This window comes from Megachile rotundata, chromosome 12 (assembly GCF_050947335.1).
Source record: "Megachile rotundata isolate GNS110a chromosome 12, iyMegRotu1, whole genome shotgun sequence".
Lineage (NCBI taxonomy): Eukaryota > Metazoa > Arthropoda > Insecta > Hymenoptera > Megachilidae > Megachile > Megachile rotundata.
Window position 1 is genome coordinate 11,556,951 of NC_134994.1, and position 27,207 is coordinate 11,584,157.

Consider the following 27,207-nt stretch of genomic DNA (forward strand, 5'->3'; position numbering starts at 1 on the left):
AGTGTCTGTGGTGACTTTTACACTCTTCAAATTTATTATCTGTCTTCTACACCATGCGCTGTACTTCCACGCGCTGGTTCTCCACGCGATAGTATCTCCACGCGTTAGTATCTGCAGACGTTAGTATCTCCACGCACTGAAATTCCACGCGTTACTATCCCCACGCTCTGCATCTCCACGCGTTACTATCCCCACTCACTGTACTTCCACGTGTTACTATCCCCACGCACTATATTTCCACGCGTTACTATCCCCACGCACTATATTTCTACGCGTTACTATCCCCGCCCACTGTATCTTCACGCGTTACTATCCCCACGCACTATATTTCCACGCGTTACTATCCCCACGCACTGAAACTCCACGCGTTACTATCCCCATGCACTGAAACTCCACGCGTTACTATCCCCACGCACTGAAACTCCACGCGTTACTATCCCCACGCACCGTATCTTCACGCGTTACTATCCCCACGCACTGTATCTTCACACGTTACTATCCCCACGCACTATATTTCCACGCGTTACTATCCCCACGCATTGGTTCTTCACGCGCTGGATCCCCACGCGTTAGTATCTTTAGGCTCTATATTTCCACGCGCCGTGTCTCCACGCGTTAGTATTTCTACGCGTTGTATTTCCACGCGCTGCATCTCTATGCGTTACTATTTCTACGCGTTGGATCTCTATTTGTTCCTATCTCTACGTGCCGTATTTGCACGCTCTGTATCTCGGTGCGCTGTATCTCCGCGCTCTATATCTCCACGCGCTGTATCTCTATGCGTTACTATTTCTACGCGCTGGATCTCTATTTGTTCCTATCTCTACGTGCCATATTTGCTCGCTGTGTATCTCGATGCGCTGTATCTCCGCGCTCTATATCTCCACGCGCTGTATCTCTACGAGTAGCATCCCCACTCATCAATACTCAACCCAAGAGTCTAACACCCCCAAATCCCACCATATAGTCTTACAAATTATAATGATGGTCAACGATAAATCCCCATCGTAGCAGGATCGATAATCATACAACGCGTTAATCGTTAATTTTACCGACACTGGCGTGTATCGGACGAGACAGGCTGTGCCAGGTTGGCAGCAGTTCGGCGATCTAGAGCGAACGATCGTGCCAACAGCTTTGGCATCGGAGTATACACGAAGTCGCGTACCGTATGGTGTAACCGGTGAAATATTAAGATGACAGGGAAGCGCAAAGTACGTCTGATGTAGCTGCACCATTAGCACCGGGACACGTTTAACGTTTCAACGGGCCAGGTGAGTAGCGTACGCACTTAGCGTCGCGTATAACGCTAAACAATGGCTTGACGAATTTGCAATGTTTATCGAGAGCCTTCCGCGCGGGGAGACTGATCGCTGCAACTTTTTCGTCCTTTTGTACACGTGCAACGGTAAACAAAGATATCGTTGTTCATTGTTTCGTACGACGCCGTCAATTGATTTCCAAACGGTGCACTTTTTTTTCTCGCAAATCACCGGAAACTATGGACGACCAACTTTTCGTTCTCCCGTTGTTCTCTTTTGTTTACTCGATTACCTAGCGCCGGTCATATTTATGAATTTAATATCGAGTCCGCGTTGCGAACCGACTAAAACAAAGCGATCGGTTAAAACAACAACAATGGGAAAATGCTGTAGGGGAAAAAATAGAAACGAAGGGAATAATACGCGGGAAAAATAATACATGGTAGCCAGGGTTAATGCGCGATTCGATCGTGTACGATTGAAAATGTCTAAATTTCGTCCTTTCTTCCCCTACATTTTCCCTGGTGGGAGCCTAGAACGCTACCGAGCGTACGGGAGCCCGGCTATAACAACGATTTAGAATAGCTATTCAACGTAAAAAGCAGCGGGATTCCCTCGGACGGCGGACCGAGTCAATAATTGTGCCTCAGTCAATGGCGGTCCGCTGGCATCCGGTTATTTCGACGGCGGGAAAAGTCTGGTCGGATCGCGGGGTGATTAACGCGGTTAATTTGTTGCAATTTGACCCGGCTAGCACCCTCGATCCACGACGATCCACCCTTCCACGTTTCTACCCCTTCCTCGCGAGCTTCGAGTCGAACCGTGTGTTCGTAAATAATTTATGAGTCGCAATTGTAATTTCGTATCGGTGAAACGCGTGCCACGAAGAAAATCGGTTGGTCGAATTGATCGGAGCGGACGTCTCGATTTTTAAACTACGATGGCCAGGTGTCCGTTGCTCGATCGACGGAACGAAAACGATAGTCCGAAGGACGAAGGCTGATAGGCGCCAATGTACGATTAAATCGGAACCCGGATCGATTAAACGAAGAAGAAAATAATGGACCTGGAACAAGTCTGATGCAACGGATAGAACTCGATTCTGCTCTACTCGGGAGGATAATAGATTATCGGGTCGTCGATTCGTAGGGAGAATTTGTCAATCGCCGGTCAACTTGAAATACGAGCTGGCTGAATTTCGAATCGCTTACTTTTTTCTGAGAGAAAGATCTTGGATATGAGAAATTTTGAAAGTTGCATTTGGCTGGAAATGTTGATGCTCTCCGGACAAATCTTAGTTACGTCAGGGTGTGACAACGAAAGATCGAGAGTTGGCAGTTTTTCTAAAAGCAAACTTACCTCGGGAAAAAACTTTCCTCTCTCCGAGTTCTGCGCTCAGGTATTTATTATCTTTTTATTAGCATCGTCGAGGTTCATCCCGGGGTGATAGAGGAGGAACGTGCGGTGTAAAAACGTCTCGTTTAATAACGGCATCGCCCGGTGAATATCAAGTACATTCCGAGAACTTCTGATAAATATTTTATGAAACGAAGAGATTCCGCAGACGGTGGCGAACAATCGGATACGGTTTCCCGCGGACAAATTGACTAAAATAGAACAGAAGACCGTCGAGCCACGTTTAAGCGGTCTTCGACCGAATCATCGATCCGACGTTGGATCTTTAATTGCGAAACGTTAATTCTCGGTACTTCGAGGCAGAAAAGAGACGCCCTTTGGAAATCTTTTGACCGGAACGTAGATCGCGAGATGTAAATCGAGGAAAACTGAAATCTTCTCACGTAGACGAAAAGAGAGCGTGGAAACGATCGTAAGAAAGGTCCCGGGCTCATCTTCGACATTCCTCTCGTTGAAAATTAACTACCGAAACGTGCCTTCCTCGTTCTTTTATCTTTGCAGCTAAATACCTCGATGTTTCGTTATTAATAATGAAACCATCGGCATAATAAAAGTACGTGCACTATCTGAAAACGGAATTCGTGGAATCGTTTTCGTAATAAATTTTCACTGTGCGATCTCTTGTATTTAATATCGCCTAACGAATACTCGCTCCACTAGTTTCGTACAGATGAAATTGGAGCAAGATGGTCGTACTCCGAACATAAGTGCAATCTTTTTATTCTTTTTACAAAAAATATGTTCCTCGTCACAAAATCGGTATTTATATATAAAGACTTTTGGAAACAAAAACATGTGCGAACAGTTTTATTATTTTTTGATTTTTATTTTTTAAGAACATGCAAATAATAGGTACATCTTTGAGTCCTTTATGTTCCTCGTCAAAAATGAAGTATTTATATGAAAAGACTTTTGGAAAAAAAAACATGTGCGAACAATTTTATTATTTTTTTATTTTGATTTTTTAGAAACATGCAAATAATAGGTACATTTTTGAGAGTCCTTTATGGTCCTCGTCAAAAATTAAGTATTTATATGAAAAGACTTTTGGAAACAAAAATATGTGCGAACAATTTCATTATTTTTTGATTTTTATTTTTTAGAAACATGCAAACAATAGGTACATCTTTGAGAGTCCTTAGATTATGTGCTACCTCCTATCTATTATAAAAGATCATTTTTCGACTACATGTGTTATGCGTTACATAACCTAAAATGTGACTACAGCAATGTTATAGGTTAGGAGTACATTTCGCGACAAAGAAATGAAAGCCTATCAAAGAAGTATCGTACATTGAATCTAAATATACAGTATAGTGTATCATATGTATAATTTTTGTTGCGTCTAACAATAAATATTTAGGTACATTATTTTTTATTTCGAGTTAAATGTGAAAATGTAAATGGATTTTGGTTTCAGAATGCAGGGAGCAATTTATCATTTTAATTTAATTTGTAAGTTAACCAAACAATACGTATCTTACAGCTGTATCTTTTTTTCTGCTTTTCTTAACTAGTTGTGACTCGCAAACGCCCTTTTGGATGTAAGGGATGATCCTTAACGTGTAACTCGAAACCCCGTGCGTGAGCATAAGGAACCAGCCGGACGAAGACAGCCGCTTAATCCGTTTAATCCGGCTTACGAGAATACCACTGGTTATCGTGAACCCCTCTTCGCATTACTTATACCGACTATCCAGCCGTTTCAAAATTCACTACCAACCGTGTACTTCCGGCCGCTTCTGCGGAACGAGGAACGACGGAATAAGGTAACACGATTCCATGTTCTTTTATCGATCAACCTCCTCTCACTAGATAGCCGTACACACGCACCATAGCGTAGCGAATCCTCTTTTAAATAATGCAACCCCCTTAAACTTCACTCCACGATTGCCGCATGATTATTCGATCGTTCGAATCGATCCCGTCGACTTTTTGCTACTCGATACTCGTTGAATGATATACCTTCTATGCTATCTTTATCACAACTTTTCATCGTCACGTAGTTCAATTTTCCTTATTGCGAACGTTTTGGAACGTTGATTATGTTACTTCGGAATCTGGGATCTTAAAGGGGCTCTGGAGTCTATGCAGATTTTCGGGAGGTGATCTGGGAAGTTGGAGAGTGGATGATTTAGGGGAGTTCGGAATTTGGGTAGCGGGGTTTAGATGAATTTGGGATTTGGGAAGTGAGGATTGGAGGATTTGGGAATTTTTGTGAGGTGGGAATTTGGGGATCTGGGGGTTGAGGTGAGTTTGGAAGCTAGGAAGGTGGGGTTTGGGAGATTTGGGAATTTTTGTGAGGCGGGAATTTGGAGATCTGGGGGTTGAGGTGAGTTTGGAAGCTAGGAAGGTGGGGTTTGGGAGATTTGGGAATTTTTGTGAGGTGGGAATTTGGAGATCTGGGGGTTGAGGTGAGTTTGGAATTTAGGAAGGTGGGGTTTAGGAGATTTGGGGATTTTTGTGAGGTGGGAATTTAGGGATGTGGGGGCTCGGATGAGTTCGGAATTTAGGAAGGTGGGGTTTGGGATATTTGGGAATTTTTGTGAGGTGGGAATTTGGAGATCTGGGGGTTGAGGTGAGTTTGGAATTTAGGAAGGTGGGGTTTGGGAGATTTGGGGATTTTTGTGAGGTGGGAATTTAGGGATGTGGGGGGTCGGATGAGTTCGGAATTTAGGAAGGTGGGGTTTGGGAGATTTGGGAATTTTTGTGAGGTGGGAATTTGGGGATCTGGGGCTTCAGATGAGTTCGGAATTTAGGAAATTGGAGAATGGAAGATTTGGGGATTTTTGAGAATTCAGAATCTCAGATCTTTTGAATTTAAGTGAGTTCCATATTTGGGACCTTGAAGAGTTATGTGAGTCCAGTATTTGGGAATGTACAAATTTAGAGACTTTCATCTCCAGAAAAAGGACTTGCTAGTTAGCAAGTATTTCTGGTCTTTTGCAATTTGGGATCTTAAAAAATTGAGAGTTTGAAAATACTTCATGGTCTTCATAAGTGATCTCCAAAAACATCCCAGAACTCAGTCATTTTCCTACGAAGAACTCAAAGAGTACATCAAACAATCTAAATCTAGAAACCCTAACCCTACTAAAGACCTCTAACCTAACCACCTAAATGCATATAACAAGCGTTCATATATAATACATTGGATGGTCCAAACAAGTTTGTTAGCTCGTATTACTCGTTTCAAGCGTAGAGCACAATATAATACGTGTCTGAACTACCACTACCGTTTTGCCCGTAATTATTGCGGAAGTCAATACGTGAACTAATCCAAGCGCAGCTATTTAATGCAAATGGGCATCGTTCAATATCAGGGGTAAAAGGTCGGCTTCTTTGACCAGCAAAAGAAGCCACGGAACAGGAGACTAGTTTGGAAGGGATGAAGGTACGCGATTGGCCGTGGACCACGGATCCACAGGTTCATATGTCGTAAAGCTTGGAGGTTGCAAGCCCGTAAGATAGGCATTAGCATGCATAGGTTCGCTCGACGCATTTAGCAAACTCATCCCACCAGCATGCCGTTCCCTTCTCCGTGTCTCCAAGGCTGGCCAACTTCGTGAGTTCACTAGAAGCACAAACCGAGGGTTGAGTTATACAGGGTGCACCTTCAGACAGACTTTCTTCGCTTTTGCTCCTTGTCGGACTCGTTTTACTTACTCGAGTATGCGTACATTTTATGCTTGTACAAGTACGAACGTCTCTCATCGCTTCTCTCTGTGGGAATATCTGCCGCCTTATTAAAGGTGAAATGTTTTGTCTGGGTTTCGGGTGACTTTGCCTTTCTTCGAGAAAGCCAATTAAACAATTCCGTCGCATTCGTAGTTTGCGAAATTCAATGCGGATGTTAGCTCGTCCTCCATTTTGTAATCGAGATATTTAACTCATTTTCTGCCGTTTAGACGCTAATGAACACTCCTTTCGCGCGGGTCAGATTAAAATTATATGTCTACGTACATTACACATATATTATAAAATACACGTGTATTATTAACACGAGAATATACTGTCATTAAAAATATAATTTATCAAGATATTCAACGCGATCTTCATACATTTGTTCTCTATCTCAATAGTCAAAAGGAAATAAATGCATTACCTCTGTACAAATCAGCTAATTTAACAACGCGACAATTTCATGAAAGCGTATTTTTTCATCGATTTCTTCTCTACCTCAAGAGTCAAAAGGAAATAAATACATTACCTCTGTACAAATCAGCTAATTTAACAACGAGACAATTTCATGAAAGCGTATTTTTTCATCGATTCAACGCCAAGAACGAAACAAAAGACCGCGCTATAAATCAGTCTCCACCATAAATCAAAAAATTTCTTTTCCTTTTGTTTGCCTGGCGATGTGTATCCCACCGGATGTCATCCGTCGAGTTATTCGTGACGTCGATCCGTGAATCGAACGTTGGAAGCAGCAGGTCATAAGGTAACAGGAAATGTAACCGGGTAACATGTGCCGGATAATCCAAAATTGTTCCCAAAGGTGCCGTCTTAACCCAATTTCAACGGTGTCTATCCTTACTTGGATCGGTTATTCACTATTTTGGTTCCGAGCTTCTATGCTCTCCATTTGCTGCGATGTTGGCTTTATCTTGCGGTTTTGACAATGTTCGGTGTTTAACCGCTGGGTTGCGAGTCTTTGATGGGTGTCTGGAGGAAAGATTGAGAATTAGATGGAGGTAGATTTAGGTAGATAGTTTAGGTAATTTTCTGGGGTGCGAAGGTGTGGGGTAAGTTTGTAGGAAATTGAAATTTTGCAATTTTGGGACTTTGGGATTTTGGCGCGTTGGAAAGTTGGGATATTGGAATTTTGGGATAGTGGAATTTTGGGACATTGAGGTATTGGGTTAGGTTAGGAACATTGAGAGGTTGGAACATTGAGAATTTGAGGACGTAGAGATTTTGGGACGTGGGATCTTGGGATGTGAGGTATTTGGGATGTTGGGACCTTGGGACGTTGAGAGTTTGGGATATTAAATTTCGGGGCGTTGAGAGTTTGGAACCTTAAGAATTTGGGAACGTAGAGATTTTGGGACGTGGGATCTTGGGATGTGAGGTATTTGGGATGTTGGGACCTTGGGACGTTGAGAGTTTGGGGTGTGAAGTATTCGGGGCGTTGAGAGTTTGGAACCCTGAGAAATTGGAGGCGTAGAGATTTTGAGACGTGGGACCTTGGGACGTTGAGAATTTGGGAACGTAGAGATTTTGGGATGTGGGACCTTGGGACGTTGAGAATTTGGGGTGTGAAGTACTCGGGGCGTTGAGAGATTGGAACATTGAGAATTTGGGGACGTTGAAATTTTTGAACGTGGGACCTTGGGACGTTGAGAATTTAGGGTGTGAAGTGTTCGATGCGTTGAGAGTTTGGAACATTGAGAAATTGGGGGCGTAGAGATTTTGAGACGTGGGACCTTGGGACGTTGAGAATTTAGGGTGTGAAGTGTTCGATGCGTTGAGAGTTTGGAACATTGAGAAATTGGGGGCGTAGAGATTTTGAGACGTGGGACCTTGGGACGTTGAGAATTTAGGGTGTGAAGTGTTCGATGCGTTGAGAGTTTGGAACCCTGAGAAATTGGAGGCGTAGAGATTTTGAGACGTGGGACCTTGGGACGTTGAGAATTTGGGAACGTAGAGATTTTGGGATGTGGGACCTTGGGACGTTGAGAATTTGGGATGTCAAGTATTCGGTGCGTTGAGAGTTTGGAACCTTGAGAATTTAGGGACGTTGAAATTTTTGAACGTGGGACCTTGGGACGTTGAGAATTTAGGGTGTGAAGTGTTCGATGCGTTGAGAGTTTGGAACATTGAGAAATTGGGGGCGTAGAGATTTTGAGGCGTGGGACCTTGGGACGTTGAGAATTTGGGGTGTGAAGTACTCGGGGCGTTGAGAGATTGGAACATTGAGAATTTGGGGACGTTGAGATTTTGGGACATGGAACCTTGGGATTTTGAGATTTTGGGACATGGAACCTTGGGATGTTGAGAATTTAGAGTGTGAAGTGTTCGATGCGTTGAGAGTTTGGAACATTGAGAAATTTGGGACGTTAAGACTTTAGGACGTGGAACCTTGAGACGTTGAGAATTTGGGGTGTGAAGTACTGAGAACGTAAGAACCTTGGGTCGTTCAGAATTAAGAACATTCAGCAATTGAAAGGTTGAGATTTCGAAATGTTAGAATTCTGAAGCATCAAATATTCAGGACGTTGAGATTTTGAGACGTTGCGACTTCAGGACATTGAAATATTGGACGGTTAGATTCTGAAATGGAGCACCAGAACGTTGGAACGTATGGACTTTTGTACTGCGAAACTTTGAAACTTTGACACTTCGAGACCTAGAATAATTGGAATAGTATTCTAAGATTTTGAAACTACATTATCTAACATTGAGACTTAATCAAAAATTCATCAGTGGCAAGTATATTAAAATTATCCTTCTGCACAAGTCTCAATCCACACTCTGTGGCTTCCACACTCAGAATCATCCTCTAACAAGTACACCAAACTTTTGAAATATCTGTTTTTTACTATAGTAATATACAACTTTTACTATAATCTGTTCGTACATACGGTGAATACGAATACTTTTCACGATTGCAAATATATGAAGGTTCCCTGATTTGTCTTCATAGCGACACTGAAAAGCTACATTCGAAAAGATGCAAATTCGGCTGGTTACCGATGGTAAAGTTTTGCAATTGTTAGCGGCAAGCCTGATATAAGGAATGAGACGTTATTAGGCAGTTATGGGTCCCCATAGGTGCATAGGTGCGTGTTCCAGCAAGTTGAGACGTGTGGCTGGTGTCCTTAGTGTGTACGTGCCCATAGTGGTCGTACACGCGAAACTGGTATGCTAATAACGACTTGGCTCCGAGTGGACCCCATACACAGAATCGCACTTGCATTACGAACTTCGAGCCCGGATAATTTTACTACTTACACACCCTCGTTGATTTTTGAACACCATTCTTCCTTTCAAATATAACATTTCAATATGATGTGTCAAATTAAGTGAAATTAAGTGAGCTTTCAATCAAATTAAGTGGAAGATAAAATTAAAGAAAAACTATTTCATAAAAAATTTGTATTAAAACCAGAGAAGTTTTTGTAGACAATTTTAATGAACATGGTAAGCGGAATTGTAAGAATCTTTTCTTACCAAAGAATCAGATCCAAGAAATTACGTGTCTTAAGTTTAAAAGATAATTATGCGTACAGCTGATTATATAATCCAGTCGCGAGTAAAAGTTCGTCCGCGAGGAACTGGGTTTCCACGGTCCCGCGGGTGTTTTTCGAACATGTCACGGTTTCGTGTACCCTCGGGTACTCCGGCCCACGGTTCCGCGAAGTTGTCGGAAACTTTCGAAAATAATTTGTTCGATCGCTTCCTCTGTGTTCCACTATTCCGAATCGCGGAATGTGCTACGCGGAAAAGTCGCAACTTCGTCCGGAGGACACGTGTCGAGAACTGCGATTCGGTCTTGTTTATGACGCCATCTTCTTGCGAATAAACTTTCCTGCATTTTCACCTTGCCATTTACAAGTCTTCCGTTTTAGTAGGATTTTCTGTCCTTTTGAAAGAATACCTCTTACATTACCATCGTCTATAATTTATAATCCACACAATTATTACACTTCATACGTGTATACACTGTATACATTTTATACTTTGCAGACTTTGATGGAGTTCATAAAAACTCGCTGTTTAATTATCATGGATTAATATTTGTAATTTAATTGCGGAATTACGGACTGAAAATTTTATTCTGGCACACAAAATGATTATACACATATGCAGATACATATACGTACATACACATATGCATACATACATGTTCAAACGTATAATGCATACATATATGTAGCACATGTATAAAACACATACATATATGTTCACACTTATATATACATACATATGTGTACATACATATGCGTACATATATGTAACATGTATAAAACACACACATATATGTAACATATGTATATAACACATACATATATGCATACATATATGCATTCATATATGTACATACATATGTCTTGACACATATATGCATGCATACATATATGCATACACATATGTACACACATATGTATACATATATGTAACATGTATAAAACACACACATATATGTAACATATGTATATAACACATACATATATGCATACATATATGCATTCATGTATGTACATACATATGTCTACACACATATATGCATGCATACATATATGCATACACATATGTACATACATATGTATACATACATACATCCAAACTGTATGTACATATATATATGCATACATACATACATGTATGAATAAAACACACATTGTGAACATACAGCTTTATCCATGTAATGCATGGTACGTTATCTTCACATATGTGCACATATGTCCAACACATTTTGACAAAATATTAATAATTCTCCTCCATAATAAATTTAAAAACTTGACATGTGTTAACTGCTCCGTATTAAATTGAAGAGTCGATTACGGAGAATTAAAGCAGTCGAGCGAATTAAAAGTTTCATAGGATATTAGAGTCCGTATCGAATTTGGCTCGTGGCAATTTGTAGCGTTAACTAGTTCGTTAGAGCGTGGAAAAGGTCGGAGCAATGGACTCGAACGAAACGTCGTTTTCATTCGGTGTTTGCCAATAGAAGTCACCGATAGAAGTGGTTAGCCGTTAATTCAGTCCGGCAAGATGATGGATCGACGCGATGATGAATGCGAACGGCCGATCGACGGAAACGTTCGCGATCGGAAATTGTCACTTCCGTCGGACTAATGCTCTTCCGGCAAAGATAACGCGTTCCCGTAGTTCCCGAATGATGAAGTTCCCCGCGACTTTTCTGTCGTCGATCGTTTAACCGTTCACAATTTGCGCGGCTCGAACGGACTCTATTCTTCGATACAACACTCCGAGTGTCCTAACGACGCTAAAGTATAGACAGACTTTGAAGGCGCGCTGCAGAAGTCCGGTGCTCGAAGTTTCAATTTCCGGAGGATACAAAGATCCATAAATAGCGGAGAGACAATTTACGTTTCACTCCATTTTGCAGCTGGAATTACCAGGTTTTTCTCGAGGGGCAAGACCACATAATTTCCAACGACTGCGTCTCATTAACAAAACGGGGGAAAATTCTTGAATCGTTGAAAATCGATGTGTGGGGATCGAAAGGCTGAAAGGTTACACACACGTACTCGTTCTTTGACCCGCGGAGAAAGAACACGCGTTTCAAGATTCGCAAACATTTCGACGGTAAATTGTTTCGCGCCTTTGACGCTGTCGTCACACGGTCGGCCAGGAGAAAACGAAATAACCAGGAAAGAAAGTGGAAAGGGAAAAAACGGGGAATAAAGAAGCAAGATTTTGCGACGCGCATAAGCGGGTAAGTCGGACTCGGTCGTAATTAAGGCAATTACCAGACTCTCGACCGTGGAAGGCGGCCGCGGGCTTAAGTACTTCTCGTATGTGCCACCTACACAACTCACAATGTTGCAATTATGCGAACCAACCGCGCAAACCGCCGCTATTAAAACGTCGGCAATTAGTTTGACGCGAGGCGCACGCATCGTTGCGATCGCAATTTATTGAAGAACCCGCTTTTGCTGGATCTCCCGCAAGAAACTTTCCACCTCGTTTTGCGACATTTAATCGTTCTTTAATGAAACTTTGTCTTCTTAACGCTGGCGCTATCAATTTTCGATCTAACATTCACGACTTGGGAATTAATAATCGTGTTTCAAAATTTAGGGACGTTTGTGGTTATTCATAGTCACTCATAGATGTTGAGATCTGAAGAATAGTCATTTCATAGTATTAATCAAGGTTAACATTTTATGCAAAACTTTGTCTTACGTAGGTTTATAGGGTAATATTATTTATAGTACTATCATTTATATGCGCTAAATCTCCACGCGATATATCTCCATGCGCTGCATCTCCACGTTCTGTATCTGCACGCGATGGTTCTCCACGTGTTATTATCTAACGCGTTAGTATCTCCAAGCGTTAGTATCTCCACGCGTTAGTATCTCCACGCGTTGGTCCTTCACGCGTTAGTATCTCCAAGCGTTAGTATCCCCACGCGTTGGTTCTCCACACTTTAGTATCTCCACGCGCTATATCTCCATGAGCTGCATTTCCACGCTCTGTATCTCCACGCGTTAGTATCTCCACGCGTTGGTCCTCCACGCGTTAGTATCTCCACGCGTTAGTAGCTCCACGCGTTAGTATCTCCACGCGTTAGTAGCTCCACGCGTTAGTATCTTCACGCGTTGGTCCTCCACGCGTTAGTATCTCCACGTGTTAATAGCTCCACGCGTTAGTATCTCCACGCGTTGGTCCTCCATGCGTTAGTATCTCCACGCGTTAGTATCTTCACGCGTTGGTCCTCCACGCGTTAGTATCTCCACGCGTTAGTAGCTCTACGCGTTAGTATCTCCACGCGTTGGTCCTCCATGCGTTAGTATCTCCACGTGTTAGTAGCTCCACGCGTTAGTATCTTCACGCGTTAGTATCTCCACGCGATAGTATCTCCACGCGTCAGTATCTCCACGCGTTAGTAGCTCCATGCGTTAGTATCTTCACGCGTTAGTACCTCCACGCGCCAGTATCTCTACGCATCAGTATCTCCACGCGTTAGTATCTCCACGCGTCACTACTTCCACGCGTTACTACCTCCACGCGTTAGTATCTCCCCGTGCTGGATCTCCATGCGCTGTACTTCCACGCGCCGTATCTCTACGCGTTAGTATTTCCACGCGCTGTATTTCCACGCGTTGTATTTCCATGCGTTAGTATCTCTACGCGCTGGATTTCCACACGTTCCTATCTCTACGCGCTGCATTTGCACGCTCTGGAACTCCACGCGCTGCATCTCCACGCGTTAGTAAACCTTTGCCTTACTGCAATCAATTTTATACTTTTTAGTAGATGCAAGTTAATAATCATGTTTCAAAATTTAGTAACGTTTACTGTTATTCATAGACTGTTCAGATATGAACATATCATATGTGACATTCATCATGTCACAGTACTATTATAATCAAGATCGACATTTTTTGTAAAGTTAATCAAAATTAGATAACTCCTGTTATACATCAGTTCTTGTACCTATTATATAGAACGATTAAAAGTAACCTAACCTAACCACCTTTGATGGTGCTTAATCTAACCTAACCTCCTTTGATGGTGCTTAATCTAACCTAACCACCTTTGATGATGCTTAACCAAACCTAACCACCTTTGAAGGTGCTTAACCTAACCTAACCACCTTTGATGATACTTAATCTAACCTAACCACCTTTGATGGTGCTTAACCTAACCTAACCACCTTTGATGGTGCTTAACCTAACCTAACCACCTTTTGTAATAAAAATTTTGCTAGAGAATTCAAGTTACACTATCCAGTGAGTTAAACCTTGAAATCTGTGATAGTGTCATAAACGTATAATATCATGGAATGTATTGTAAGGTAGAATATTTTTCTGTTGAAATTTTCGAGCAGTTTCGATGGTAACGCGAGAAGGTTGTCTGAGAGTAAATGCTTGACGGTGTTGGATTGTAACGAACAACGAGAGAAAGTAAGGCAACGTTGAAGCGTGAACGTCGAGCTATTCGCCTGTAATTAATTTTTGCTGTCTTCTCCGAGATAAACTTTAGCAATTACCTCGTTACTGGCTCTCGACTCGGCTCGGTTCCGTACAGCTCGAACTTACGCCGCCAACACGGACCGGCTACAAATAGCGATTCATTTTACGAATTCATATCCCCCGATTCGGACGAACCGAGCTACGGGAAATACGCGCCCTTAAAGAGAACACGCCCACCGTTGTAATCGTCGTTATTAATTTCCGGTTGTTCGGCCGGTCGAGCAGAACAATTAGCGACCGCCGCGTTATCTGGGTCAACACTTAACGATTCTTCTCCAGGAGCAGAACGTCGTTCCGAAACAGAAACCGGGGCTTTCCACTATATTTTAACCCTTTGTGCGATACCAGAGAATGTACAGAGTGCAGTAGAATTTCTGGTACAAAAGGGAGAATCATGCTATTTTATTTCCATTTGCAGCTTTGTTTCAAATTTCCCGGGATCGCCGGCGAGAAGATATTTGTCTGCGTTTATGAACTTGAATGTTGAGCACGGTATCATCCGTAATTAACCGGCCTCTGCTGTGCATTTCATTTGGTCAAAGAATAATGCAGCGAAGAAATCTAAAGTTATTCTAAAAATTACAAATGTCTGCCACAGGGATTCAACTGTTACTTTGCACTTTACCTGGGCAAACGTAAAATATGCTCTCGAATATTCTCGCTAATTATGTGCGTGTTAAAACGTTGAGGTTGCGGTGGTCACCGGTGACTGACAGCTCGAATATAATATAGTCCAATAATTAACGATAGAGAAATTAATGAAAACGTTAATTAGCGTCATTGGAAGTATCAAATAAATTTGCCTCGTTTATGTATGAGTCTGTAAAAAGAGACGCGTGAAAAATTATGATACTCTATCTAAAAAAATACAGGTAGATAATACAATGCTGGCAACAAATGTATTAAAGATCAACGGCGAGAGAAGCCGTAACCACAGTGCTTGTTGTCGCTGGATAATCATGAAGCGTGCAGAGAGTGCTCAGTTAAAATAAATAAATTCGTTTCTCATTGCACAAATACGAAAATTATCCGGGATTGTTCTAAATTGACTGAAAGTGCAATGTCCTCGTGCATAAATGAAATGCGCTTTTAAATCCGCTTCGCTCGGAAATGTTGTTTGCTCGCTCGAATCCGAAACAGTATTTTCGACGGTGCTGCATCTACTGTGTGTGTAACTTTTATCGTTCCGATAAATAAACTTTATCAAATTCTTCAATTCTTTTCTATATTGACGTAATTTATTAACAGGGTTGTATTGGAGACTCGTATTTATTATATTATTTTGCATACATGTGTAAAGATATTTATTATGCAAAGTGTTTGATATATTGTATATTAAGGGTTGTATGTTAAGAATAAGGGTATTACACGTAGTTAGTCGTTACGTTGTATCTCCACGTTGTTACTGTTGGTATCTCCATGCGCTGTATCTCCACGCGCTGTATTGTCACATGTAGTATTACCACGTGTTCGTATTTCCATGCGTTAGAATTTCTACGTGTGGTAACGCAACGCGTAGAATCGCTATGCGTTGGTATCCCCACGCGTTAGTATCTCCACGCGCTATATTTCCACGCGTTACTATCCCCACGCGTTAGTATCTCCACGCGCTATATTTCCACACGTTACTATCCCAACGCGTTAGTATCTCCACGCGCTGGATGTCCACGCATTAGTATTTCTATGCGTTGTATTTCCACGCACTGTATCCACACGCGTTACTATCCCCACGCATTAGTATTTCTACGCGCTGTATTTCCACGCGCTGTATCCGCACGCGTTACTATCCCCACGCGCTGGATCTCCACGCATTAGTATTTCTACGCGCTGTATTTCCACGCACTGTATCCCCACGCGTTACTATCCCCACGCGTTAGTATCTCCACGCGCTGGATCTCCACGCGCTGGATCTCCACGCGTTAGTATCTCTACGCGCTGTATTCCCACGCGTTACTATCCCCACGCGTTAGTATCTCTACGCGCTGAATCTCCATGCGTTAGTATTTCTACGCGCTATATTTGCACGCGCCGTATCTCCATGCGTTACTATCTGTACGTGCTGGATCTCCACACGTTACTCTCTCTATGCGTTGGATCTCCACACGTTATTCTCTCTATGCGTTGGATCTCCACACGTTACTTTCTCTATGCGTTGGATCTCCACACGTTACAATCCTAACGCGCTGGATCTACACACGTTACTTTCTCTATGCGTTGAATCTCCACATGTTCCTATCTCCTATTGTATATTAACGACCGCAGAGTAACGACATTAAGAATGACTGTATTACACGTAGTAAGTCATTACTTGAGCACGAATCAGTTATATATAATTAATCACCGCGGTACAAAACACATAACCTAAAAATACACAACCTTGTAGGTTATATTCGTAAACAGTACATGCGAATATTTAGAATAGATCGAAAAGATTTGAAGAATTTATTAATCGTAGTTAGCAAGCCATATCTACGACATGTAGGTAATTATCCAGCAAGTTCGTACTAAATAGCAACATAAATGAAATAAATGAAAGGTAATTTTGAAGAATAAAAGGTTGTAAAAGCACTTAGCGGCAACGTAAGTGATCGAAAAGATTCGAGGAATTTATTCGCCGTTGTTCGCAACAGTAGAAACGCTTGCTGGTCATTCAAGCTCTCGTATCGCAAGTCGTTTAAGCTCACGCGTCGCGTTAAGCCACAATCGGGCAGGTTCATCTCCGGGTGGCGTGCAACAGGAATTAATTACAGGTGGGATAACCGACCTCTGCTATATTCCACTCCCTTTTCTTTGTGCGCGTTTGCTACCAAATTATTTTCCAACCCAGTCGTTTTCATCTTGTCTCGATACGGCAGCCGTCTTTGTCTCTGTTTGTACCTCTAAGCTGTTTATTATACGTCCGTCCTTTGCTTCTCTGTCCTCCGTTCACAACCCTCGTTTCCCCTTACAGTCGTATGCTTACATGCACCTTTTTTCGTTTCTCTTTTAACGGCTTTGCTGGTCCTTCTTTGTACTTCCATCCCCTGTCGCCGCGGGCATTATTTTCATCGTTTATTTCCGCACAAATAACTGGTAGCTTGACGTGGCCAGGAAAAGCGACGTTTTAGCGAGGAAATTTTTAGAAAGGAGATGTAGCGTACACGTTGTAATTACGCGCAATTACGAGCCTCGAGTACTTAAGTAATAAGGAGAGGTCAGGACTAGTGGTTCTTTAAGAGGTTTTATCGTGAAATTATAGGGGATAACGAGCGTAAATATACCGTGAAACATTGGCTGTAATCGAGCAGTCATTTTCCGTGAAATAGAGTTTTTTAAGTACTCTAATCTTCGTCAGAAATTGATGGAAAGTCATCGACGGACTCTGAAGAATTTTAACTCTGAAATAGTAGTCGATGTATTCGTCAAGATTGAATTCGACGTTGAATTGTGTACAATCGAATTTCATACGATTTTCGCGCGATTGAACTTTAAATTGAATTCGCTGCGAATTCCACGTAATTGAATTCGACGCGAATGAATTCTACGTGATTGATTTCGGCGCTATCGAATTCCGCGTAATTGGGCTTGAATTCTATACGACTGAATTCGCGATTGAATTCCGTGATTTCGCAAGATCGAATTCCAGACGATTACTCAATTCGGGCGATTCTCGCAATCCGAGTACGATTGCACGCACCGTGACTCATTGCGTCCGAGTTCTCCTTGTAAGCCGATACATAAGCGATGAATCGATCCGCACAATTTCTCTGCCAAAAACCGTTAATTCCTGCGAATCGTTAATCGATATCACAGCTGTTAAAATTCTTTTTGTCTTTCCTTTTCTCTCTGTTCATTTACGTTACGTCAAATCACTCGGACAATTAACGTCAACAATTGCTAATTAATCAGTTATGTCCGGTAACTGTTTTCGTTCGGATACTACCTTACCGGGATTATAAGTTCGGTTATGTTCTTGCGAAATAATTGTATTAATTACATTTGCTTGCTTTTCAATTAATAGCGGTGCAACTAATTATTTCACGTGCACGGGCAGCGGTAGGAGCCGCGTTTAATACAGCGTGCCGAATCGATAATTAAACGTCGGCGGTAACTCCATTGTCGACTTCCGGTTTTGCGCCTCCCCTTTATTTATTCCACCGATTAGCCTTGTTTGTCAGATTATTTTCACCCGCCGTAGCGAAACTGTTACGGAGATATAATGGTCTGGGGAGATTCAGGGTCATTTAGTGGTAAGGGGATGTGAGGGTATTGCATCTTTTGAAAAATACAGGTTTTCGTGGATCTGAAAATAGAGATCTGGATATGTGAGCATGTGAGGACATGTGGATATGGTGACAAAGAAATTTGAAGATGTAGATATCTTTGAAAATAGAGATGTGGATATGTGAGCATGTGAGGACATGTGTATATGGTGACAAAGAAATTTGAGGATGTGTGTATTTTGGAAAATAGAGATATGGATATGTGAGCATGTGAGGACATGTGGATATGGTGACAAAGAAATTTGAAGATGTAGATATCTTCGAAAATAAAGATGTGGATATGTGAGCATGTGAGGACATGTCGATATGGTGATATAGAAATTTGAGGATGTAAATATCTTCGGAAATAGAGATGTGGATATGTGATCATGTGAGGACATGTGGATATGTTTATATAGAAATTTGAGGATGTAGATATCTTCGGAAATAGAGATGTGGATATGTGAGCATGTGAGGACATGTGGATGTGATGACATAGAAATTTGAGGATGTGTGTATTTTGGAAAATAGAGATGTGAGCATGTGAGGACATGTGGATATGGTGACATAGAAATTTGAGGATGTGTGTATCTTGGAAAATAGAGATCTGGATATGTGAGCATGTAAGGACATGTGGATATGGTGAAAAAGAAATTTGAAAATGTAGATATCTTGGAAAATAGAGATCTGGATATGTGAGCATGTAAGGACATGTGGATATGGTGAAAAAGAAATTTGAAAATGTAGATATCTTCGAAAATAGAGATGTGGATATGTGAGCATGTGAGGACATGTGAATATGATGACAGAAATTTGAAGATGTAGGTATCTTGGAAAATATGTGAGTATGTGAGGACATGTGGATCTGGTGGCTTAAAAATTGAAGAACACAAGTATCTTCGAAAATAGAGATTTGGATATGTGAGCATATGAGGACATGTGGATCTAGTGGTGTTACTAGATATGGTGATGGTGTGTATATCTGGGGTGTATAGGTGACGTGAAGATATCGAAATCTGGAATATAAAAGTCTGAAAATATATATAATTCTACATTCTGCATTCTACATCTCCACATTCCAGATTTAAAGATCTAGAAACCTACACATACAGTAATCTAGACTTAAATCTATTTATCAATCTAGAAATCTATGAATACAGAAATTCCCAAAACTACGAATTCAGAATTGTACAGATCTAGATGTAGAAGTACAGATTCTAACTTACGTGCATAATAAAAGATAACTAACAATACTAACTTCGCTAACCATAATTATTATGATACATCAAGCAGAACAAACTGTAACAACACAAAAAAGACATTGACACAATTTTTCCTTAATTAATCGCAGTACTGGCTAACAGGCCGAATTTTCTTGCACGATCGACCGTTCCACGACAGGAGTTTGCCTCGTTTGCACGAGTTTCGACGTCGCTTTACACGTATTAACTATTCGTTAGCAACGTGGTACGTTCTGTAGCCTCATTAGCGAGCGTTACGTACAAGCGTGCACGCGCGTACGGCATCGAATTACCGAGCACTCGTGCGGCTGTAATACAAATTGCATGAAAACTGCAACTGCAATTGCTAGGCACGCCGTTTTGCAACTGCCACTTTGTCCGCCGCGACGAAATACCGATGCCCGCTCGGTAAACGCCGACTACGAATTACTTAACAACTTCTACGCCCGAAAAATGTGCATACACCTCGGTTTTTTTGACTTACACCAAGCTTCAAATGCGAAAATACTTTGGTATGTTGGATTAGGTTAGGTAAACATATACTCTTATTATATTATGTATTGTTAGGTTAACATGTGTTGTTATGGGTTTATAGGGTATTGTTATTTATAGTATTAGATATTATAGTAGACTTCCACGCATTAGTATTTCTACGCACTGGACCTCCACGCATTAGTATCTTTACGCGTTAATATATCCACGCGTTAGTATCTACACGCGTTAGTATCTTCATGCGTTAGTATCTCCACGCGTTAGTATCTCCACGCGTTGCTATATCCACGCGTTACTATCACCACGCGTTAGTATCTCCACGCATTACTATCTCCACGCATTAGTATTTCCACGCGCTGGATTTCCACGCGGTGGATTTCCACGCGTTGGATCTCCACGCGTTAATATTTCCACGCGCTGGATCTCCACGCGTGAGTATTTCCACACGTTATTATCTCCACGCGCTGGATCTCCACGCGTTACTATCTCCACGCGTTAGTATCTCCACGCCTTAGTATCTCCACGCGTTGCTATATCCACGCGTTACTATCTCAACGCGTTAGTATCTCCACGCGTTACTATCTCCACGCGTTACTATCTCCACGCGTTACTATATCCACGCGTTACTATCTCTACGCGTTAGTATTTCCACGCGCTGGATTTCCACGCGGTGGATCTCCACGCGCTGGATCTCTACGCGTTAATATTTCCACGCGCTGGATCTCCACGCGTTAGTATCTCCACGCGTGAGTATTTCCACACGTTAGTATCTCCACGCGCTGGATCTCCACGCGTTACTATTTCCACGCGTTAGTATCTCCACGCATTACTATCTCCACGCATTAGTATTTCCACGCGCTGGATTTCCACGCGGTGGATTTCCACGCGTTGGATCTCCACGCGTTAATATTTCCACGCGCTGGATCTCCACGCGTGAGTATTTCCACACGTTATTATCTCCACGCGCTGGATCTCCACGCGTTACTATCTCCACGCGTTAGTATCTCCACGCCTTAGTATCTCCACGCGTTGCTATATCCACGCGTTACTATCTCAACGCGTTAGTATCTCCACGCGTTACTATCTCCACGCGTTACTATCTCCACGCGTTACTATATCCACGCGTTACTATCTCTACGCGTTAGTATTTCCACGCGCTGGATTTCCACGCGGTGGATCTCCACGCGCTGGATCTCTACGCGTTAATATTTCCACGCGCTGGATCTCCACGCGTTAGTATCTCCACGCGTGAGTATTTCCACACGTTAGTATCTCCACGCGCTGGATCTCCACGCGTTACTATTTCCACGCGTTAGTATCTCCACGCGTTAGTATCTCCATGCGTTGCTATATCCACGCGTTACTATCTCCACGCGTTACTATCTCCACGCGTTACTATATCCACGCGTTACTATCTCCACGCGTTAGTATTTCCACGCGCTGGATTTCCACGCGGTGGATCTCCACGCGCTGGATCTCCACGCGTTAGTATCTGCACGCGTGAGTATCTCCACGCGTCAGTATCCCCACGCGTCAGTATCCCCACGCGTCAGTATCCCCACGCGTCAGTATCTCCACGCGCCGTATTTCCACGCGTTAGTATTCCCACGCACTGTATTTCCACGCGCTGGATCTCCATACGTTGCTATCTCTACGCGCTGTATTTGCACGCTCTGGAACTCTGCGCGCTGTATCTCCACGCGCTATAACTTCAAGCGCTGTATCTCTACAAGTAGCACTCCAACTCATCAATACTCTCAACCTAATACTCTACCACCCCCAAATCTCACCATCCCAAAACCCCATCTGCCCAAACCCACACCTCAACCTTCCCATTTACCCAAAATTTCAAAATTCCAAATATTCCCATATACCAATCCCCCTAAAAATGCACCCAATTAAAAAAGATCCATATTAAACGTTAGAAACCAGCATTTAAAGTCTTTGAACGTTAATAGGACACATAAGTAATTCAGGTATGAAAGTGGTCGGCGGTGAAATCTGGTGGCCTTTGAATTTGAGTCTTAGATACGGCCGGTCCAAGACTTTGCTTCGTTAAATGATTTAGCTTTTACCTCGAAGAGCAGTAATAGTCCGTAAGTAGTCCTCACAGCCGGGAAAAAGAGTGGCAAAAGGGATGGTGGTCGTACCTGTCTGTCGTTGGGCAAAGAGCCTTCTAGGGGAAAGCTCAAACCCTCGAGCTCATTTGTGTCCGTCCTATCCTTTGCCTCACTTTCTATCGAGGCAGCGTTACTGCTAGCACAGAGGTAAGCAAATCCTGCTTCAAAGATTCGAAGCTTTTGCATATCGAGCGACGCTAAATCTTGGCCCTTTGCTTTTCGAGCCAGCACGTAAACGCAACAACCGACGCGATATGGGAAAGATACGCGAGATGTTCTAAGAAAATGTACAACATTCTGCGTTTATACCCTTTTCACGGATCCAGCGATACAGACAAGCTTCTTTCGTGTGTTATTCTATAATGTTTCATTCGGGTCAAAGAGCGAGAAATACGTCTGAAAGATCATGTAGCTTTACACGTCTGGATTTTATTTTTAAAAGATGAACCTTACAATTGTAGCACTTTGACGCTGTACGAGTTGCGAATTACCAACCATGTGATTAATACATTATTCATAATGCTCGGTCATTCTGCATAATACTAACCAAATCTGATTGTTCATTGTAAATAATTACCTAGGTATTATGTTGCAAATAATCACCTATTAATCATCTAGTTCGTGACATACACACTTTACAGCGTATTATTTCTAACAGCACTATTAGGTGTAAAAACGAATCTCAAGGTGCGAAAATCTCTATCAAAGTACAAAAAATCTGTCAAGGTGTAGAGAATGAAGATGAACGAATCGAGAGGTTGGAAGTTTTCTATCGGAATTCGTAATTTGCTAACACGTTCCAAAAGATTGAACGCAGCAGGAGATACAAGCTGTTTCCGGTGGTTGCAGCAACTTCTGGCGGAGGCAGTACACGAAGAGCAGAGCTCAGGCACGAGCCAAGGTGTCGGTTGTTTGGTCAGGGAGGTATTAGGTGCTATCTAACACCAGCGTGGGGGTTTGTCGAAGAGGCATGTCTATGTTTCCTCGAAGTATGTATCCAGGGTGCTGTGTGAGCGGGGTCGCGTTTGTACTATTCTGTGTACTTGGCCAGGATTCAGCGTGTTGGTCTCGATCCCACGATGTTGTTCGTGGGTGTGCGTGATCGGCGAACGGATATACTCGCGCACGTACACTTTCCCACACAAACGAACGCACGCGTGTGCTACGGGGGATGCTAGCAATTTCCTTCGTGGATGTGTACATCGATAGCGGGCCACAGTAACACAGCCCTGTTATAGGTAGACTTATGTACTGGGTGTCCGGTTAGAAGTTTAACGAATGTTAGACGTGTTTGATGTTAGTTTGCAACGTGTTAGCTTTGCAATGCGTCAGCATTCCTCTACGATATTTCTCCGCGTGTTAGTGCGATACGTGCTGTATTTCTGCTGGGAGTTTCGCGGTGGTACGTGGCGATATTCATATGCGTTAGAATGTGTTGCTCACACGTGTTGTATCGCTAGTCATATTGTCGTGCGTTGGTATCGCACGCGTTATTAACCCGATGAGTTAGGATCTCCACATGTCAGCCCACGTGTTGGTATTGCCACGTGTAGTGTTGCTATGCGTTGGTATCTCCTTGCGCTGTATCTCCATGCGCTGTATTGTCACATGTGGTATAACCACGCACTGGTATCGCCATGCATTGGTATCCCTACATATTGGTAACACCACGCGTTAGAATTTCTATGCGTTAATATCGCCATGCGTTGAATCGCTGTGCGTTGGAATCTCCACGCGTTAGTACCTCCACGCGCTGTATCTCCACACGTGACTATCCCCACGCGTTAGTATCTCCACGCGTCGTATTTCCACGCGCTGTATCTCCACGCGTGACTATCCCCACGCACTGTATCTCCACGCGTGACTATCCCCACGCACTGTATCTCCACGCGTGACTATCCCCACGCACTGTATCTCCACGCGTGACTATCCCCACGCACTGTATCTCCACGCGTGACTATCCCCACGCACTGTATCTCCACGCGTTACTATCCCCACGCACTGTATCCCCACGCGTTGCTATCCCTACCCACTGTATCTCTACGCGTGACTATCCCCACGCACTGTATCTCCACGCGTTGCTATCCCTACCCACTGTATCTCTACGCGTGACTATCCCCACGCACTGTATCTCCACGCGTGACTATCCCCACGCACTGTATCTCCACGCGTTACTATCCCCACGCATTGTATCTCCACGCGTTACTATCCCCACGCATTGTATTTCCACGCGTTGCTATCCTCACGCACTGTATTTCCACGCGTGACTATCCCCACTCATTGTATTTCCACGCGTTACTATCCTCACGCACTGTATTTCCACGCGTTACTATCCCCACGCATTGGTTCTTCACGCGCTGGATCCCCTCGCGTTAGTATTTCTACGCTCTGTATTTCCACGCGTTAGAATTTCTGCACGCTGTTTTTGCACGCGCTGGATCTCCACGCGTTATTATCTTTACGCGGTAAACCTTCACACGTTACCATCTCTACGCGTTGGATCTCCACATGTTCCTATCTCTACGCGTTGGATCTCCACATTTTCCTATCTCTACGCACTGTATCTCCACACGCTGCATCTCCACGTGCCGTATCTCCGCGCGCTGTATCTCCACGCGCTGTATCTCTCCGAGTAGCACCCCCACGCGTCAATACCGTCATGCGTCAAATCCCTACATACGTACCCTCACGCGTCGTATCTCCATGCGTCATTATCTCCAGGCGTTCGCACGCGTCACCACGCATTAATATCTCCACCTATGATATCACCACAAGCATCAGTCTTATATCTCTGCAGTATTAGATCTCTGTAGTATTATATCTCTGCAAGCAATACAACTCGCAAATAAAATGGAGAGAATATATAGAATTTCCCGTACAAAATGATCACCCAAGTGAACGATCAAAGTTGACTGAATTTATCTGGGATCACCCAGTATAAAAGCTGTAGTGGCAGCGGTTAACCTATCTAGTGGGGTGTGAATAGAGTGTGCCACGAAGGCTACACGATGTCGGACAGCGCCTCTTGCTCGCCGGCACGAAGACGAAAGGGGATCGTTGAAAAGAGAAGCAGAATGTAGGAAGACGTCTTGAAAAGTTTGACCTCCCGCTGAACAATCGCCTTGAACTCGCCACTGGTCAATGTCCGTTGTTCGATGCTTGCTTGGATTACATTGAAAAGAGTGCAACAATACCGTGTCGGGGACAAATATTGATAGTCAAAGTAGAATTCTTTCGTCCTCGACGGTCTTCGCTTATTCGGATTCTTTCGTTTTATGTCGTTTAGACATGTTCTTTGAAAGGAGATGGTCATTTTTATTGGATCGATTGAAACAATGAAATGTCCTCTTGTATATAAAGATTTGTGTGTTCTTTTTCTGAGCTGCTGTTTTTGGTTAAACTCAGCTGGAATTTATTTATGTCGTATGACAAAATTTGTACGTATCTATACACATAAAAGAACGTAACAATTTCTGAAACATTCTCTGAAAATATTTTGCAATCTTCGAGTTGTTTTTTTCCTTCAAAATGACATTGATCAACAAAGAAAAAAACGTTCGTTAGATCATGTTCCTCGTCAGAGCATCAAACTGTTAATTTCGTTATAAACTATTGCAACCGTTTTTTGAGTGTTCTACAGCAAATATAACGGAGAGAATCTTGAAGATACAACGTCGATCAAATCGTAAGGGAGTAACGAATAGAAGAGTAGCTCGTTCGTTGTAAAAATCCCTGGAGCGGCATAAAATCCGTTCATCGTAAAGTGGACAAACGGAAGACACGGGCAATCGAGGGACGTCGAAATCGGTACGAGAGTGATCCCCGCTTTATATTCCGCGTAGCTCGCGCTGATGCAAGCCTCGAGCCGGTGTGCGATCAGCATCGCTTCTTCTACAAGATTTCCACCCCTATCGAGCGAAACTGCGCCGGGCAAACGTAAACCGACTCTGATCCTCATCACTCTCCCGCTTGTTCGCGGCGTTTTATTCACATGCTTGGGGGCTGGCACAAACGGACAGCTGAATCAGACATTGTTATACGTAGCCGGCCTGGCCAATTGTAAACGTCTTGTCCGAGTAACATCGGGAACATGGAAACGCGAGCACACGTTTGCCCGGTAGCTTCTCGTTCACTGCGTTTCTATGTTCCATTTTACTTTTCAAGTGTAAATTGCTTTCAATTCGAAGAATGCGCCGGGACGTGAATCAACAGGATCGACCTGGAACGGACCTCTTTGTGGGACATGTCATTGATGATTCGTTTTTAAACGTTCTGGGATTAAACGAATTTTTAAATCTACATTTTATAGGAAACTGATGTATTTAAATGTGAAGTACTGGGTGAACAGATGTGTTGAGGCGAGGCTTATTGTGTTCAATGAGCTGTAGACTTCGAGTGCCTCTATTCGTTTTTTGAAGATTGATTCTTTATTCAGGTTCTCTTTGAATGTTCACATTTTTAGATTTTTGTCATCGGGTCTGGATTCCTTTAAGTATATTCATGTAGATGTTTGGCATCTAGTGCATACATGTACATATATGTCCTCATACATATGTTACATATGCATCATCAAATATATACATGTACATGTATATCATCAAGTACATACATGTACATGTGTGTACATCATCATGTGCATTCATGTAAACGTATGTCTTTAAGTATACCTATGTCATATGCACATCATTAAGTACATACATGTATGTATATTTATATCATCAAGTATACATATGACACATGTACATCATCAAGTATATCCA

The 27,207-nt window shown here is 42.7% G+C and overlaps 1 protein-coding gene across 4 annotated transcripts in view; it reads left to right on the forward strand.

Annotated features, from left to right (window-relative positions):
* The window catches only part of Scgdelta (sarcoglycan delta), a 289,022-nt gene that overhangs the window by 83,304 nt on the left and 178,511 nt on the right, over positions 1-27,207 (forward strand). Inside the window, exon 2 of one of the 4 annotated variants that reach the window (XM_076537980.1) lies at positions 4,196-4,447. The exons of the other annotated variants lie outside the window; for them this stretch is intronic. The gene's annotated coding sequence lies outside the window, so the exon portion shown is untranslated. The remainder of the gene's footprint in view (positions 1-4,195; positions 4,448-27,207) is intronic. 4 annotated transcript variants of the gene reach the window in all.